Source organism: Marmota flaviventris, chromosome 8 (assembly GCF_047511675.1).
Source record: "Marmota flaviventris isolate mMarFla1 chromosome 8, mMarFla1.hap1, whole genome shotgun sequence".
Classification (NCBI taxonomy): domain Eukaryota; kingdom Metazoa; phylum Chordata; class Mammalia; order Rodentia; family Sciuridae; genus Marmota; species Marmota flaviventris.
This window is the reverse complement of record NC_092505.1, coordinates 71374601-71385333: the sequence shown is the minus strand read 5'-3', so window position 1 is coordinate 71385333 and position 10733 is coordinate 71374601. Positions and strand designations below refer to the sequence as shown.

The 10733-nt window shown below is 45.1% G+C and overlaps 1 pseudogene; it reads right to left on the bottom strand.

Moving 5' to 3' along the window:
- Window positions 1–815: 815 nt before the first annotated feature.
- On the bottom strand, window positions 816–8915 carry LOC114081651 (palmitoyltransferase ZDHHC19-like; annotated as a pseudogene).
- Between the last annotated feature and the right edge of the window lie 1818 nt (window positions 8916–10733).

Genomic DNA, 10733 nt, shown 5'->3' with positions numbered 1-10733 from the left:
CCCATTAGTAGTTCTCACTTCCTGGCTCCATGTAAGGTGATTACTATGGAAAATCTCTCTTAGCTGATGAGGAATTTCATGCACAATTGTCCCTTGAATGACACTGAGGCTTTGAGAGAGATATAAATATAAAAACATAAAATACATAATCTGGGGAAGAGAAAAGATCCAAGGTTTACATATAATAGTTATCCACAATATGAAACAGAAAACGCAGTGAAATAAAAGACTTCCTTGGAAAAGAGGGCAAAATATAGAAAGCAAAAACCCAGTGAGATAACTGTCATGACTTTTAAAGAAGCCATAAGATTATTTTTCAAAAAAGCAGTAACTAGAAAGTTTGTGGTTTAGTCTTATTATCTCTTTGTCTATCCAGGGACACCTCACTGTGTTCTGAAGCCCTGTGACCTGAACAGTGCACCGTCCAGTTCCATAATCCCCATCCTTAGGCTCCAATTGCTTCAGCTCCCTAGCCAGCCCAACCTGAAGGGTTTCTCCCAATAGCTGTGCAGCCCACAGACACCCCTGTTTCAACGCACACCCACTACTCCTCACACCTCCTGTAAAGGTGCAGACTGGCCACTACTTGAGGGGACTAGAGTTGGAGACTTGGATGCAGGGAGGTGTGTAGGATGTTGTGCTGGAAAGTATACCTCTGTTGGCTCCCATTCAGTCCCCAGCTCTATTTGCAGACTGACAGCTTGGGTCATGTACCTGCAGAACAAAAGTTCAAGGGCCAGGGGTCACTACCACATTGGCCAGTTCTCCCTGACCACCCTCACACCTCAGCTTGGAAAGCATAAAGCTCAGGGCTCTCATCCAGAAGCATCATCCAGGCAGCAGTTCCCCTGTTCCCCCATTTCTTGTAGCAAGAACCTACAAGAGCAAGACAGAATGAAATTCCCAGAGGCTCCCAGAGAGCCATAGACAAAACCCCAAAGAAATGGAGCAGGGAGCATCAGGGTCTTAGAATGGGAGTTTAAGGGACCAGGGAAAGGGACCCAGCTTCACCCCATCTCACCAGCCCCAGGGTCCACCACTTCAGCCCCTGGTTTACCAACTTACTTGGGTCCCAGTGGCATACACATCTGGATGTGACAATTTGTGAAGCAGCCTTGGTCAAAGGGATTGTCTCGCTGGAGGGAGATGGGGATAGAAAGAGGAGCTCAGAATCAGCAGGAGTGGGCAAGGCCATGTCCCAGTGACAATCCCTAAGGTGGTAAGTTAATGCAGGGCTCAGCACAGGCCTGTGGCAATATTCCAAGGGCAGGGGAGCCCAAGAGTGACCCAGAGACTCCAGCCTTCCCAGGCTTCTGAAAGAATGACTTCCCTGGACACACTTGTGGGCAGCTCTCTTCAGACCAGTGCTGACACTACACTCACATCTCCTGCCTTCTCAGGGCTCCCTCATCACCTTTTACCTCCCTTTGCCACATCCTTCCTCTATGTCCATTGGCCAAACAGGTCCTCCTGCCATGTCCTTCCAGATACCATTTAAGACATTTCTAGTGCTGCTCTGCTCAACTGATGCAATAATGGTGTCTCCATCGTGCTCCCACTTTATTTTCTCTCCTCTTGATTTCTTTCTAAAAATGTACCTTCATTGACTTTCACTATCTAGGAGGGCAGTGGCAGCAGAAATGCTCAATCATGTTTTCATAGTCACAAATCACATGGACCAGGAAAATCTGGACTGAGGCCTCTAGTACTCAAAACACTAAAGGTCATGATAAAATGTCAAATCCTCCCATGGACACTGACTAGCTTGTACTCTTTCTTATTCTATTTTCTCTTTCCTATGACTTCATCCATCAGTCTCTCCACTTTCTGCTCCCAGACTAGGTTGAGTCTCACCCCAACATCAAGAGCTTTAGCTAGCAAATATTCTGGAACAATTGCAAGTGACCCAGAAGCACCTGTGTCCACCCCCAATTCTCATGGCCCACACAATAAGACTTTGATCTTCAACACTGTTGTGCACAAGAAGGAAAGAGGATTTCACATCAGAACATCTCTGGAATACGTCCAAAAAGCAACAGGAACCATTGTGCTCTATGAGGTTTTGCCTCCTTTAAGGTGTTCACAGCATTAAAGAAATTAGTTTCCTTCCAGGTGCAATATTAGATGCCTGAAATCACTGTGAACTGGGAGGCTGAGGCTGGATATCAGAAGTTCAAGGCCAGCCTCAACAACTTGGCAAGGCCCACAGTAACTTAGTGAGACCCTATCTCAAAACAAAATATATTAAGGATTGGGGTACTTATGGTATAGAAAAAGCTGAAAGGAATGATAATTAATAAACTTTAAAGAACTGAGCACTGTTTGAATACCCCCTCTCTCTCACACTCATGGAATACAACCAGACCTGAATAGAATCCAACAACTCTAGAATACCCAGAGCAGCATCTCACACTGGCTCCACTCTTGTGGCTCCTGCTCACAGTCTGGGTCTCAATCAACAGACCAACATCAAATGGTATCTTATTGTCCATTTTTTGCCCAACTTCTTGCTGCCTCTTTACTTCCCCTGAACTTGGGGACTCAAGACATCAGAATTCTCTCTGTCCCTTTATCTCTTTTCTTCTATCTCAAATGTTGATTCTTTTGTTTGTTGGTTCACTCATTTATTCAATTTTTTTTTTGTATACTGGGTACTGAAGAACCCAGGGCCTTGTACATCATAAGAACATGCACTACCACTCAGATACACCCCAGGAAGAAATATTTCAGGGCATCAAAATTATCTCAGTTAAAGCAGACGTGGTTGTATATGCCTGTAATCCCAGTGACTCAGGACACTGAGGCAGGAGGATCAAAAGTTAGAGAGGAGCCTCCCCAACTTAGTGAGTCTCTGCTTCAAAATAAAATATGGAAGGGACTGAGGATGTAGCTTAGTGGTAAAGTGTCCCTGGGTGCAATACTCAGTAGCAAAAAATAAATAAATAAACTCTAATCACTGGACTGTGTTTTGAAAACACATTACAAACAGCATGGCCAGCCTACACTCAGTGTCGAGAGGGCAGCTGCAACATGAGGCCCTGGGCATGGTGGGGAGTGGCCAGGGTAGTGCAGGGAGAGTGTATCAGGGGACCCATATAGGCAACCTAGCTCACAGCACCCAAGTACATGCAGAGGAGACCCCCAGAGTGTTAAGCATTAAGACATGCAAGAAGGCTATTTCTGTTCCTTCTGGTTTCAGAGGCTGTGTCCTATCCAGAAAGAGTAGTCTCAAGAATGTCTGCTGGCTCTGCCCCTAGTTGAGAGCATCTTCATGACAGCAAGGGCAGGGTTTGGACAGAGGTGGGCCAGGAAATGAAGGGTGGAGCTAGTGAGCACTGTCAACTCTTTCAGGGAATAAGGCACAGAGCGTACAACAAGTAGAGTGGAGTCCTAGGATGTTAAGGGTGGGAGTTACTTGTGTTTTAAGATGAGACACATGTAGCTGACCACAGAAGGAATGGTAGTAATAATAATAGCAGCAGGTAGGACACTTTCTGGTACCAGGCACTGTTCTATGTGTCTTGTGTGAATTAACCCATATTTCCCTGTTTCAGAGATGCGAAAACTGATTGACAAGGGGGGTAAGTAGCACAGCCAAGGTCTCCCGCAAGTCAGTTATAGAACTGCGATTTGGACAAATGTGCTCTTCCCCTACATCCTTGCCACCAAGCACCAAGCAAATGTCTCTAGGAGGAGCTTCCGTCAGGGAATGGAGTAGGGAAGGGACTGGAATTTGGAGCATGGAATTAGTGCCTATTTCAGGTGCTGTAGATAATGGAAAGGAGTGCAGACCACATTTAGGTCTCTTGAGACTGGGCAATGTGGACATGGAGGGCCTCATTCTGAGCAGAGCAGAGGAGGAAGGGCAATGGCCTATGACCTGACTTGGAGCTAGAAGAACCACAGGATGGGGGAAGGGAAAATGCTTCCAGGCAAACTAAATGATGAACTGAAGCTGGAGAGAGGAGGAGGAGGGCAGGCCACAGGGCTGAGCAGTAAGGGGTAAGCAGAGGAGTCACAGGGGGGAGGGGACCAGATATGGCTGTGGTGAAAGGGTGACTAAGGATGGGAAATGCTGAGCACACAGGCTCCTCTGTCTTCTCAGCTGTCCCTGGGTCTGCAGCTTTCCCCTCCCACATTGGTACTGCCCACCAGTCTTCCTGAAGGAGCCTTTATAGGAGGTGTTGTCATACTAAAGGAGTCATGAGGCCGTCATGACAACCCTTCTCATTCCTGTTCAACCCCCAAATGAAAAGCAATAAAGACCCATAGATTGGAAAGAAAGTAATGAAACTGTTTTTTGTAGATGACATATTTTCCATGTAGAGTGAGAAACAACAAGTAATACTGGGGGAGAAACTCAGTGGTGGAGCACCCCTGATTCAATACCCATTACTGGAAAAACAACACTACTAAAACTCCTGCTCTTTGGATGATACTATGAAGAAAATGAAATGAGAAACCACAAATCGCAAGAGAATATGTACAAAATGTGGATCCTAATATACTATAGAGAACCCATTTGGTGGCTGATAAGACATGATAATATGCTCATCATCATTACTCACTAGGAAAACACAGACTGGAGCCCTAATGAGATACCACTACTCATGGAATGGACAGGCTACAATTTGAAAATAAAACAAAATACCGACAAATGACAGTGTTAAATGTTGGTGAGGAAGTTTAGCAACTGGAATCCTCATGCATTGCTGGTAGAAAGAAGGAATGATAAGGTGGTTTCTTTTATGTTGTTCCACCTATGTTTACTTTGTAACTCACAATACCCACCCCTAAAACTTTTCCGAACAGAAATGGAAACTTGTGTTCAGATGCCTGTACACCAAAGTTTGTAGCATCTTTCTTGAGAACTGCCCCAAAGTATCTGGCACAGTTGTCCAAAACTGTACATTCAGGGTCTTGGGAGGTTGAGACAGGATGACTAAAGCTAGCACCTGTAATTTAGTGAGGCCCTAAGCAACTTAGAGATCCTGCCTTAAAATGTTTTTAAAAAATTCAAAAAGAAAAAAAATAGAGGGGGCTTGGAATGCTGCTCAGTGATTAAGCATCCTTGGTTTCAATTCCTGGTAGAAAAACAAAGAAACACACAAAGAAAAACTACTGCCCCAAACTAGATACAATGTAAAAAATCCTTCAAATGGTAAATGTATTACACTAAGCAGGGCACCCATACAGTACTACACAGAAATAAAAGGAAACAGACATCCATACAGTACTACACAGAAATAAAAGGAACCAGACTACTGATATGAGCAACAACATAGATGACTCTCAAATGTGTTGGGCTAAATGAATGAAGCCAGACTAAAAAGCACACAACTGCACCGATACATGATTCTGGGAAGCAAAAACCCACAAGGATGTAGGGAGAGAAATTGACAAGAGATGAGAGGATTTTCTGGAGTAATGAAACTGGTTTAACATTGACCATGGTGGAGAGTACTCAATGGTATGCATTTGTCCAAATCCCGAACTATAGATTAAAAGGATAAATTTTATGGTTTGTAAATTATTCCTCATGACATTTTGAGGAAATTTTACCATTTCTCCCAGGTTTGCACTTCATCCAAACTAATTACCAGGGTTGAGTTTCTGGGCCTTTCTAATCTTGACCCCATGGGGTTAACCTCATTGCTCATTGCCACCCTGTGCTTGAATTAGATCCCTTTCTCCATTGTTGTTTTCACACCCTACTTCCATGTTTCCATGCCTTTGTGCACAGGTGTGTCTCTCACAGGCAATGCAGTCTGGCCTTCTGCCAATCCAAAAGCACACACCATCCAAGGTCACACAGAGTGGCATGTCCTATTCTACAGCCCTTGCCTTGTCAAACTCCCAGTTTCTTCCTGTCTGCTACACCACTCAGGACCAACCCCATCTCTTCGAGTGTTCCTGGGTGTCAGCTGGTGTTATTCTGATTGCAAGCTGCTTATCAGCGAGACGGCATGTAGTACTTACTCACCTCTGTATGCGTCCCTCAAATAACACACATCCTAGCTCACAGTAGGCTTTCAATGCAATGCACCCAGGAGGGAGCATGAACACCCAGCTCCATGGGGAGGAGACATCGGGGCTGCATCTTAAGAGGTGGGTCAGGAAGGACTCAGGGGCATCATCAGGGCCAAGGGCAGTGGAGAAAGCAGAGATAGTGCCTAGGGGCAGAGGTGGCCAGCTGGTTTCAGGGCACACACATTTGGTCCCCTTACCTGGGTCTCATAGGGGCACCTTGCGGTGCTCACTGCCCTGGCCTTGATGAGCAGCTGCAGGATGAGTGGCTGCAGGAAGCCAGCGGAAGGTATAGCCACTATGATGCTGTGCACAGGCTAAGAAGCCAAGCCAGGGGACAGTTCCCCCCTGGCCCCGCCTTTCCATTGACCCCTCCCCTTTCCTTTTCAGGTCCCAACTATCCCCACCCTCCAGCTCTTCCTCTCTGGACTGGACCATTAGTCTACTACACCTAAGCCCAACCTCACCCACTTCACTGTGGTCCTTCCTGTCCCAGATCAACCTTCTTCCCCGACTACATGCGCCCCACTCTGGATTCTCAATTCCACGGGCCATGTCCTGCCCCACCCCCACTAGCCTTCAAGAGGTCCACCAAAGGTCCTCCCAACTGACTTCTCCCTATAGCCCCGCCCAGTCATCCCCCCCTTCAGTTACCCAGCCCCTTGGCTGACCACCCCTCCCTCCCCTCCACCAGAGCTGGTTCCAGTGTGGGCCCTTGGGACTGCGTGGATACGTCAGGGCTCGGTCCATGAAGGGTATGTGCCTCCGGTGTACCAGGAATACCACACAGCTAGCCACCACAGCACCCAGGTAGAGTCACAATGAGAGGAGAAGCAGCAGGTAGAGCCTGATGTTGTGGTGGCCCACAGAGTTGTTTATCCACCTGCAGTGGTGGTCGAATTCCTAGAGGAGAGGAGGCAGCACTGAGGGTCTACTGGCCTGGCTTCCAGCACACCCAAATCCTGAGGCCTCCCACAAACTAGCCCTCTAGGCCACCTGCTCGTGGGCCTACACTTGAGCTCCCATCTCCAGGGAGAATGTAGCATTTCTATTGCTAGAGAACATTTAGGACTCCATGGCTCATCAGGTCACCTGTCATGACTGAAGTCTTTAGAGATAAGACCTGCCCAGTGTCACTTGGAACAGGATGTAGTATAAATCTGGGCCTCTATTTTCTCAGATACTGGATGAAGATGAAAGAAACAGCCTTTCCCAGCCAGCCTTGTGCTCTTGTAAACCCATGCAGGGTGTGCACACGAGAGAAAAGCACTGAGAACCCAGGAAACCCTCCAACTGGGACACCCAGAGGGGGATAGGCAAAGATCCCCAGAACAGGGCAGCAGCAGGCCTAAAATTTGGGTATATCAGCAAGGCAGGGGATGGGACAGTCACTGCCTTTCCTCCCCGTGGCTCCACCAGATCAGCACGGATGGGATGCCCTTTGCATGTCACACCTGTGCAAGCAAGGCCAGTCTCTCAGGACAGGTGCAGACACAGAGACGATGACATATGTAAGTGACCAACAGTGTGTCAGACCTACTTTTAGCAGTGTGGGAAGATAGTCTCATACCAACCCCTGGCCCCCTTATGGTGGGTGGTTCCTTCTCCTGGCTAGGTGCCTGGGGATGGGTTGGTGAGTGAACAGGGAGGATGAGTACTCACCTCCACACAGATGTTGCAGTTTTCACAGTGGTAGGTTCGGGGCAGGCGGTGGAGATGACATTTGGCACACCATGGCATTGGGAAACATTTGTTGTTCAAATGTGCCACATAGGATGCCTCTGGGTTCTGCTCCACAGAGCCTGGCATGGGAAGAAGTTTGGGTAGTGGTAGGAGACCCTTTGAACACTCTGCTGCTTGGGGCAGCCCAGTAGAATCACAAGACAGCAAGAGGGTGGGGAGGAGTTGGGCAGGTGAATCCCGGTTCCTGTTGAGGAAGCTGACCACTCACATGAGCTGGCAGTCAGAGAGAAGGGGGTTTCCAGCCAGAAGAGCTCTCTATGGAGCTCCACCCTTTGGAATAGTGATCAGGGCTTGGAGACATGTGTGAAATGGGAAAGAGTATCAATTGCGAGGTTTGGAAGAGCCTGCCTGGCCTCTTTTGCCAGCCTGCTAGGTCTTCTAAAGCAACTGGAAAACCTCCAGGATTCTGTTTTATCACACCTCAGTTGGTTGGGAAATAAATTGCCAGCACCTAATTAAGGATGACATTGAGAGAAGGGATTCTGAGGCCCAAGGTGGGGTCAGCACTTTAGAAATCACACCTATAGGCCTCAGCCCTTGGGCTGCCCCCTCCTCTCCAGATTCTAAGGCCTTACCTCTGTGCAAGATGCCTGGGTCTGATATGTTCATGCAAATGAGGCTGTAGAAACTGAGGAGACAGAGGAGCCCAGTGGCCACTGGAAGGGCCCATTCTCCACTCTGGGCCAAGGCTCGGCAGCTGAAAGCAGAGCCAGACTAAGTTCTACTCTGGGGCAACCTAGAATGCCCCATGAGGCCTGGCCTACCTGATATAGGACTCACACTCCTTAAGGACAGTTTTAAATATCTACGCTAGAAACACACCAAAGACACCATCAAATGTCACTAGCATTACCCACCAGTTCCTAAATGCATCAGGCACTCTAGATCTCTGTGCTTCTGACTATATATCCTTCTTCCTCTTCCTGATCCTCTTTCTCCACTTCCTGCCTCTTAACTATCACTATTTTCCCTTCTAGCTCTTTGTAAGAAATCTAGTAGATTTCATGAGATACTCACGGGATGGAGAAAAAGAGGACACTCAAAGTGGCCAGTACTGCCACATTAAAGGATGCCAAAAGGCTTGGCAAAAGCCAGCCATATCTGGCTGGAGTTTTGGGTGAAGGTGAGAAAACCTTTGAGACCATCTTGGCTCATCGCCTGCTCTCAAATAAATGAGAGCCACCAGATGGCTCTTCTGGATTTGTACCCAGAGTGCCATGACGACAAGTGTGACATCAGAGAGGTTCTGGAATGGGGGCACTGGCTGCTTCCTGTGGCTTCTGTGAGTAAAGATCTTCTGCCCCCACATACACATGGTGATGTTGGGAGTAAATCTGCTCTCATCTTTCCAGATAATTTTTGTGTAAAGTTTTATTATTGAGAGAAACTAGTCTAAGGATTTTTAATATGTAGAACTCTGTTGAAATTATCACTGTTAGCTTAGAGGATTAAACTCCACTACAGATTCTGAATTTTTCTTTAAAACTAAACTTGGTTAAAATAAGAACAACAGTGTAACTATGGTGCTGTTACTTGCTTCTTGGTATAGTAGTTGTATTCATATCTTTCACTTATACAAATCTTTTAAATTTTATTAGATTTACAAGAGCATTCCACCAAGCTACTTTTTTTTTCAAATTGAAGTCTAAAGTAAAGTTTTCAGATTATAAAAATTATATTTCATGCATCATAGCTATTATGCAAAGTCAACATGGCTTTACTCTTGCTAATATCATTTCATATTTTTCTTGTAAATCGCATGATATTTTCTGTTAATGCTTTACAAAAATACAACTTTCACTAAAACAACTAGAGTTCATTAGAGATGTTAGGCCCTCACTGATAAGACAGACAAGATGTAAGTCTGACTCTCTGTACTAAGATTGAGCTCAATTTAATATAAGAGGAACCACAAATGTGATTCTACATCATGTACAACCAAAAGAAAGAGAACTTCCATTAATGTTGATGAATCAAAATGCATTTTATTGTCACGTATAACTAATTAGAACAAATTAAAAAAAGATTAGGTGATGCAAATATATATATATATATATAGAAATTCATAATATTGCATAAAAACTGAAAAGTATCAGACCATCTTCCTAGTGAATGTGTAAATATAACTAAAAATTTGGGGTCCCAGATTAACTTTGTGCTAGACACTCTATGAGAATTTTGTATGCACTATCCTCTTCATGTGGCCTCATCATAGTAAAGTCACTATATTGACACTATATTCAAGTCCAAACTTCTAGTAGTACTAGTTAGAATACAAAATTCTTGCTCTTTCTGATTGTAATTCTTAATCAGTAGTTATCCCTGTATTCAAAACTTTGTTTTTACTTCTAATAATTTCTTAATTTTTCATGTTATAGTCTTTTAATATTGTTTTCTTATGTGTTGATTTTTTGTAATTTTGTGCATATTTTATCATTTATACTTTCAAAGTTGATTTATCCAAACAGACTTAGTATTTAAAATTAGGAGTGGATTACTAATAGTAGATGTTAAAATAAGCTTTTGTGGAGAATCAGATGCTGAAGTCCCTTTGTGGATTGTAAATATATTAAATGTCTGAAGAACCTAGAATTAAATCAACTTGAAATTTTAGGTTTTGAAGTGTGTGACAGCTTGTCTTCTCAAGTTGGCCACAACAATACCTCCATTTTCAAACCAGTCCTTACAATTCTCATATCAAGAGGTAGAAGATGTTTTTGTACTTACTTGTATCTGATGGCCCAGGGATTACTAGATGTGTAGAATATGCAGAATGGACACTGTGACAGTGGTGGTCATAACCCTTAACTGGCCTGGATGTGTCCATTTCCTGGCTGTTGTAAAGTAGTCACCATATATTAAGTGCAGCTACCCACACCCAACTTAAGTGGAGGGACCTAGATGATGGGAGGCCACCAGTTGATGCCAAATGGAACAGAGGTGACCACTCCCATCAACACTTC